Here is a 7,358-nt window from a genome sequence, read left to right as displayed (position 1 = left end):
TTTCATTCACTTTTAATTTATTGTTCACACTTTTCCAAAAAATTTTAACACTTTGTAAAACAGAAGTTCCGATCCTGGGGACGCACTTTCCGGCGAGCGAAATGCAATGCCATTCTTACCAACGAATGCACCAAGTTGTGCGTCGGATGGAGCTCGTTGAATTTTCAATCTCGGCCCTTTCCATTTCCAGACTGTTGAGGATTTCTTTTTGAAGTTGTAACCTGGTAGAAAAATAATAAACCGTTTTGAAATTAAAAAGTTGGAAAATCTGAATAATTTATAATTGACCCTACCTGTACGCTTCCAGCGTCGATTAGGCTAGTATATCGTAGTTGACTTAGCCACCTTTAGAACCACCAGAATCGAACTTTCGGAACCGCGCTCAATCGTGTCAGTTTGTTTTTTTCCTCCCAACACGCGGCGGCTGCTGTCTGTACACAAAGCGGCTAAACAATCTTCGTTTTACTAAAATCAAGCAAGATAAACTTTGAAACTACTAAAATCAAGTAAATTTAGCTTTTTGCTAAATCGACGGTAAAAAAATATTTTTGCTAACGGAAAGTAACAGTGAAATTTTGCTAAGTGGAGCCCCGAAAGTTTTGTGTGTATGTTCATACGTACTGCCTGCGTGTTTGAATGACTATTTTAATCCTCCCCAACAACAGCAACAACAAAGCAAGATGTATCAGGCAGACAGCATTCGATCATCGATCAGTAAACGAGTGAGTGAGTGAGTGATTGAGCAAGAAAAGTTATTGACTGAAAAAAGAAACTGAAAATCAGGTAGCTTCTCACTCAGTTGAGAATTCCAACTGGAGAAGAAACGTCTCTCTTTCAAATTTTATTTCTTTGATTCTCGGAGCAGCGCTGTCGAACACAATCTTTTCCTCACTGGGAGATAAACCAACCGACAATTTAGGTTTTGCTTTCGCTGTTGAAAACGTTTCAGTGTCTCTCATGAGAATTGAGTGATATTCGGAACACTGCCGAAAAACATGCTTCAGGAAAATACCGTAGATCTGCCACGGAATGCTCAAAAAATTTCACTTAGTGTCCAAGAAAGCTGATTTTTTTTTATTTTATTTTTTTTTAGAAAACGAACACAAACACATACAGGATCTCAATGAAACGTGATGTTTCCTTGAAGAGATGCCTTTTTCTTAACTCTAAGCGTACATCTTTCGAGGATATGATAGCTAGCATCTTACAAATGCTAAAACCACCAACCCACAGAAAGTGTACTTTGTATGCCGTGACCGGGATTCGATCTCATGCCCACTGGCTTAGAAGACTTGAAGTCTGTCCTCTACACCACGGGCTGCGGAATTAAGGATAAGGTTGCCAGCAGCAGATTTTAAATCGTATTTTAGGCTTCCCAAAAACCTTCATTGATTATTTTTAATGGAACTTGCTAAAAAATTGTTTGAAATATTTTTTTTAACACAATTTGTTTATAACTATGATTTGAGATTGAGAAAAACACCGGGCAAAATCCGGGCATTTTCAATGGAATCCGAACCACCGGGCCGGACCGGAATTCTCCCAAATATTATATTAAATATTCGAGCAAAGCCGGAGAAAACCGGGAAACCTGGCAACCTTATTTTTGAAACTGTACGTTGCACATAAGAACTGGAAAATACATTGCATAACCGCATTGGCTAAAGTTTATAATTTTAGAACTTTTTTGTTGCAAATATTAGACATACTTGTAGAGTTGTTGTCGTTTTTCCTAACCCAGCTATTAGACGGGGTTTATATTTCTTTTCTTCTACCTAACATATGTAACAAAAGCAAAAAAAAAATCCCAGAATGGTGGTAAGTTTTAACCCTAACTGTCAATAACTATTTCGAAAAATACATGATTTCTGACATTACTAGGAACTACCAAACTGTTCCTTGTGAAAATTTATTAGAGAAAATACGGATTTCCTTAAAAAAGATAGATGCTCAGTTCGCCCAGAGTGCTTGTTATGTCGTTATTTTCCCTAGTGTTTGGATTTTCGTTATTTTCCAGTGAAATTGCCTTCAAAGGTTGCGTATATCATGCTAATTATTTTGATTTCAAATTAATGTGAATGCAACAAATGCAGTACCCATCTCAGTTCATAAACATTTTCGTACAGTTTGTGTTTTCTTCGGGTGTGTATTGACACGAAACACACTTTACAGCCGTGGCGATTCATTCACTTTATTCACTTGGAAACCACTCCCACACTTAACCGCACACTTTTCCCGCATAACATTTTTCCTGTTTGAGCTCGATTTTAAGGTTTCTCTTCTTGTTTTTCGATTGCATTCGCATGGTGTGAATGAGGCACATCGACGATTTATCTTCTGGAGGGAGGAAGCTGTTGGATGCTGCTTCATTGACTGAACGATCATTCGGCAGTTATTATGTGTTATTTTTTGTCGTCATATTCATTTTGCTATACTCGGATAAAAATCCATTAAACGGTTTTTCATTGGGAGCACTCATTAGGTTCCCCACCCGTCGATTTTCACCACATTAGAAACCATCATACACCCGCTTCAACTCACTTTCCCAAGCCAACAAAATCGAAAAAGGAATATTAACTTTGAGGTTAACGACGCACCGTGGAGCAACCGGAAAAATGTTGCCTTCGTCTTCCAAGAAATGTTTTTCCGCAATTTACATGCCGGGATTAGAACGGCTCTAATTTCGTTATCTGACGAAATCCGAACCCATCAATGGGGATGACGCGAACGGTTGAAGGTCGGTTGAGGACATTTGCTGCCACTGACTGGATCTGGAAGAAAAAAAAAGCAGAAAGCAAATATGAATAAACGGCACTGAGTTGTTTTGATCGGGAATTCTTCTGAATAATGCACTCAGTTTTGAAAGTAACGCTAGGTTGAATAAGTTTTAATTCGGGAAGGTATTATGCTACAATGTCATTTTAAAAAGCAAGAAGGTCGAGATGCTGAAATTTACCCAGCACAGCACATTGAGAATAAGTAAATACTATACCTAAATGATTTATTTTAGGGATTTTGTATGTGAAAGCAAAGATCTGATACGTTGAGAAAATCAACTCTGAAAGAAATTACATGCAACACTCGTTATAAGTGGTTTATAGTAAAACGCAAGAACAATCTCCAAGAAGATTGAGGGCAATGGCCATAATTCTGCGCCGCGCGTGAAGTGATGATAGTCGAGTCACTTCACCGTCACGGAGCTCTCGTCACCTTATTCTGGACCTTATTCTTTTTTTTAATGAAAACTAGTTTATGCAGTGCTAGAGTGTAATTTTTTTTCGATATGTGGGCTCTAGGGGCAAATTTTGACAATCACCAAGAAGTCCAGAAATAGCCCGAAATCGAATAAAAAACAAACAAAAAAACAACGAATACAGAATCCATAATATGATTTCATTATTTAAGAATAATATTCAGAATTAGTTGAGCGATTTAAGTTTTATTTCGATTATTGTTACAAAACCCACAATCCATGTCAGAATTGAATTTTAATCAACAATTCCGACGGTCTTCACAAGATTCCAGATTTTACCATCAAAATTACGATCCCTCCAGTTGTATAGTCAAATTCATATTCCAGATATATTGTTCAAAAATCCGTTCAGTGCAGCAAAAGTACTTTGTTATTATGTCTTTATTAATACCTCGTCGCTACCTGAAAAGGTACAGACATTTCTCACTTAAAATAGTCACCCGAATGCGACTTTTTTCACCCATGGTGACTAATGGCGTATTTTTTTTTTTTATTATTCCGGATTTGGCTCTGGAACCGTCCGAATAAAAAAACAACTTTCGGGTTTCGAGTTATTGTATACGTAGGTGTGCGTGAGAACGAGCGCAATGTTTACATGCAGCTGTCATTTTGTTCTCCCTTCTGGATTTCTTCACTCGTTTCTTCACATCCGGATTGCCTTTTTTCGTGTCCGGATTGCACTGGACAATCAGTGCTTGGCTGAGAGGTTCAAAATCTCGGCAATAATCATTTTCCCGTTCATTATTTCAACTGTTTTGCTTTCAGCCAAACACAGCTGTGTTATGTTTTGACAACAACGTGAAGAGTATTGGTGAACTTCTCGCAAAACTGACTTTCTTCTCAGGGCGACTCCGTCCGTTTTTCGAGCGAACCTAGGTTGCCTCTAGAGCAATAAATGAGCACGATGACAGCAGTTAGAGCGAACCTAGGTTGCCTCTGGTTTGCCTCCAGGTGAAAAAAATACGGTATAAAAGAATAGGGAAAGAACTCACAAAGTTCATCCAAAGAGACGTTCCTCACCTAAAGCGACCCCTGGAATCAAGTGGTTCGGGTGACTCGACTATAGTCACCTCACTAGGATTGGTCGATCTTGGATCGATCTTTGGAAGATCGATCTTTTCAACTCCGATTTTCGATTTTTTGGATCGATTCCTCGGCCAGGAAAAAATCGATTAAATCGGTTTATTTTCGATTCGATCTTTCGATCTTTTTTTCTTATTTAGGGGAAATAAGAGATAAAGGCCACCTTGAGGAGGATGCTTATTAATCCTTAGAAAACAGCTATAATATGTGAGTTACATCATTGTTTCGTATTCAGACACTAAAAAAGTGTATTTCCTAACTGACCGAAACTTGAAGAAAGTAGATAAAAAAGTTTAGAAATGTACCTCCTTATTCTGCGCCGCGCGTGAGGTGACGATAGTCGAGTCGAGTTGGAGTCACGTGAGTCTTGTCACCTTATTCTCGAAGCCGATGTGACAGAGGTTCATGCCCAGCTGACTACTAGATAAGGGTAAGAACTCAAAAAGTTCATTCTAAAAGACGTTTCTCACCTAAAGCGACTACTGGAATCCGGCGACTAGGGTGATTCGACTATCGTCACCTCACGCGCGGCGCAGAATAAGGGGGGTAGTTTAGTTTTTTTTGTCGAAATCTCAAAATCAGTCACTGTAGGGGCATACCATGAACCCATGAACCATTCATCCGTTCATCTGAATCGATCTTGGAGATCGATCTTTTCCTGAAGATCTAACAATCCTACACCTCACGCGCGGCGCAGAATAAGGACCAATATAGGTAAAACAAGGTGTAACCACTTTGGCTAAAGTAGACGAACGTTGGATGCAGCGAAGGGGAAAACGACCCAAGCATCCAAAAGTTCGAATATCACTTAAAAAACGAACTCATAAGTTCACAAGGAGCTGTACTAAAGTTCTGTGGAACTTTTCTACTGTTCAAATTACAATTTCGAGGTCCATGGAACTTCATTCTCTATCAGGTTCCGTCAAAGCTAAAAAAAAAATTTCAAATTACTGTATTTATTAGTATCTGTTTCTACTTTTTGAAAATTTTAAATTTGGTATGAAAAAAAAACAATCTACTTGTTACGAACTTTTTATTTTTTCTAATGAAGTAGCTATCAAAGGGTTGCAACTCTTTTTGTACAGCTCAATAGTTCGTAAAAAATCTCTGTTGTACTCTTTTGTAAACTTGAAAGTTTAGTTCCAACGGGCGTTCAAAAGCAACTTAGCAAATTTAGGAACTTTGAAGTATAGATTTAAAAGCTTAATTCTACTTGTTTCGTACTTTAACTCATGTTTGCAAAAACAAACACGTCGTTAGTTGGGAAACTACAATGTGAAGTACACATTTAGTTCCGGAAGAACTTTTTAACAGCTTGAAAATGGAATGAAGTAGTAACTGGAAAGTCGTTTTGAAGAAAATCATCACATCAATAAAATCGCTGCCTACTCATGATGTTCATTTAGAGCAGCATGTTTGTAGCTCGGTTTTCAAGTGATGAGCTCGGGTTCGAGGCTTGGTAAGAACGTGTTATTTAAATCTGAGTTAGTAGCAATTATGGTTGATTGATTTGCTACTTAAAAATTGAGCTGAAAAGAAGTTGTATTACAATACACGATTGAGCTGATCAAACCTGATAGAGGAATGTTATCCGAACTTTGGTTGCTTGGGGAAGGCGATATTTTGACAGCTGGCTGTTGGTTGGCTGCACCGATAATTCATTACAACTTTATTTTTGTGAGATAGGCATGATACGTGGTAGAATAGTGTGTTTTATGTTAATGTAAAACAGAAGTGCCAGATGTCCTGATAAATCAGGATTTGTCCTGATTTTCGACAAGCCGACCTAGTTTTTTAATTGTCTGGTTTGTCTTGATTTAAAAACAAACTGTTTTAATGTACTAAATTGTCCAAATTTTTTAAAAACATCTAAATTGTAATTTAATTTATAGTTAAATTATCAGGATATCGAACAAATCTGTAATAAAATAGTTAAACCGATAAAATTGTTCGATTCAGATGATATTGAAATGGTGTTTTTCCATATAAACTACAGGCCAGCCAAGATTCTGTTCGCCTCAGTGCATAAATAAAGGCAAAATACAAGTAATGTAGACACCTTAATTTATCAAAGCGGATTTAAATTATTAACGCAGAATTTTTGGCGTCACGAAAATCCGGATTTTATTCCTGATCCTGATTTTTGCGAAAACGACCTGGCATCCCTGCAGTAAAATGGAGTTAATAGGGACATCATGGAAAAAACGATAAAGCTAAATTTTACAGAAATTTGTGGCACAAAAACTTTACATTTCTCTTCTCAAAAACAATCAAATGCATTCCCTCACCGCTCATGCCAATCGCTAAATCTTCTTTAGATTCAAAATTTGTGGTCATCGCTTGTGCGCAGGTATCTACAGTCTAATTCCAAATTTCTCTGAATTTTTATCTCACCTGGCATCCATTTATTCCTTTTTCGTAAACCTCGGATCGAAAAATTGAACAAAAATCGGTCGGGATTTGGTCCGTTTATTCCGTAAATCGTTTCGAAAACAGACAGGAAAAACCTAAATTCGGATAAACTCAGTGCCCTGGTGACAAAACTTGCTAGTTGGCTGTCAAAACAACCGAGTCATTTGCAGACCAAAATCTGACACTTTTCTGACCAAAATCGGACCCAAAATTTCCTGGATCCGAACGCTCTGCCCTGTTGTTTTTCTGCTCTGTTGATTTGTTTGTTAATTTTCGTTGGAAAAATTATCAATAAAAAGTTGCAGTCATGAACTTTATTTTTATTTCACCACACATAATAGCAAATAAATAAAAAAAAAAGTATCAATTAACACTAATATCACACAACATTTTTCTGTATGCGTTGCCATGATTTTCGTCGAAAAATCCTTCAGTTCATTTCTGGAACCCGAGTGAATGTCGTCGGAACTTCTGGCCCATCAATTCACCGATGTAAGCGCAGTTTTTTAACTAGAGCGAAGAAGATAGTGTTTGGATGGTTACCTGAAAAAAAAGGATTTTAGCATAGTAATAATTACACTAGTTTACAAAATTTAAAAAAAATCATGAA

General features: G+C 37.4%; 1 long non-coding RNA gene across 1 annotated transcript; it reads right to left on the bottom strand.

Annotated features, from left to right (window-relative positions):
- Positions 1 to 573, bottom strand: LOC129738721 (uncharacterized). The gene is made up of 2 exons (XR_008735618.1): positions 294 to 573; positions 1 to 221 (listed from the first exon to the last, which is right to left on the bottom strand). It is a non-coding gene; the product is annotated as an uncharacterized LOC129738721 (long non-coding RNA).
- Between the last annotated feature and the right edge of the window lie 6,785 nt (positions 574 to 7,358).

Source organism: Uranotaenia lowii, chromosome 1, assembly GCF_029784155.1.
Source record: "Uranotaenia lowii strain MFRU-FL chromosome 1, ASM2978415v1, whole genome shotgun sequence".
NCBI classification, from domain to species: Eukaryota; Metazoa; Arthropoda; class Insecta; order Diptera; family Culicidae; genus Uranotaenia; species Uranotaenia lowii.
The sequence above is the reverse complement of the archived record's forward strand: the minus strand, read 5'-3'. Positions and strand labels throughout refer to the sequence as shown.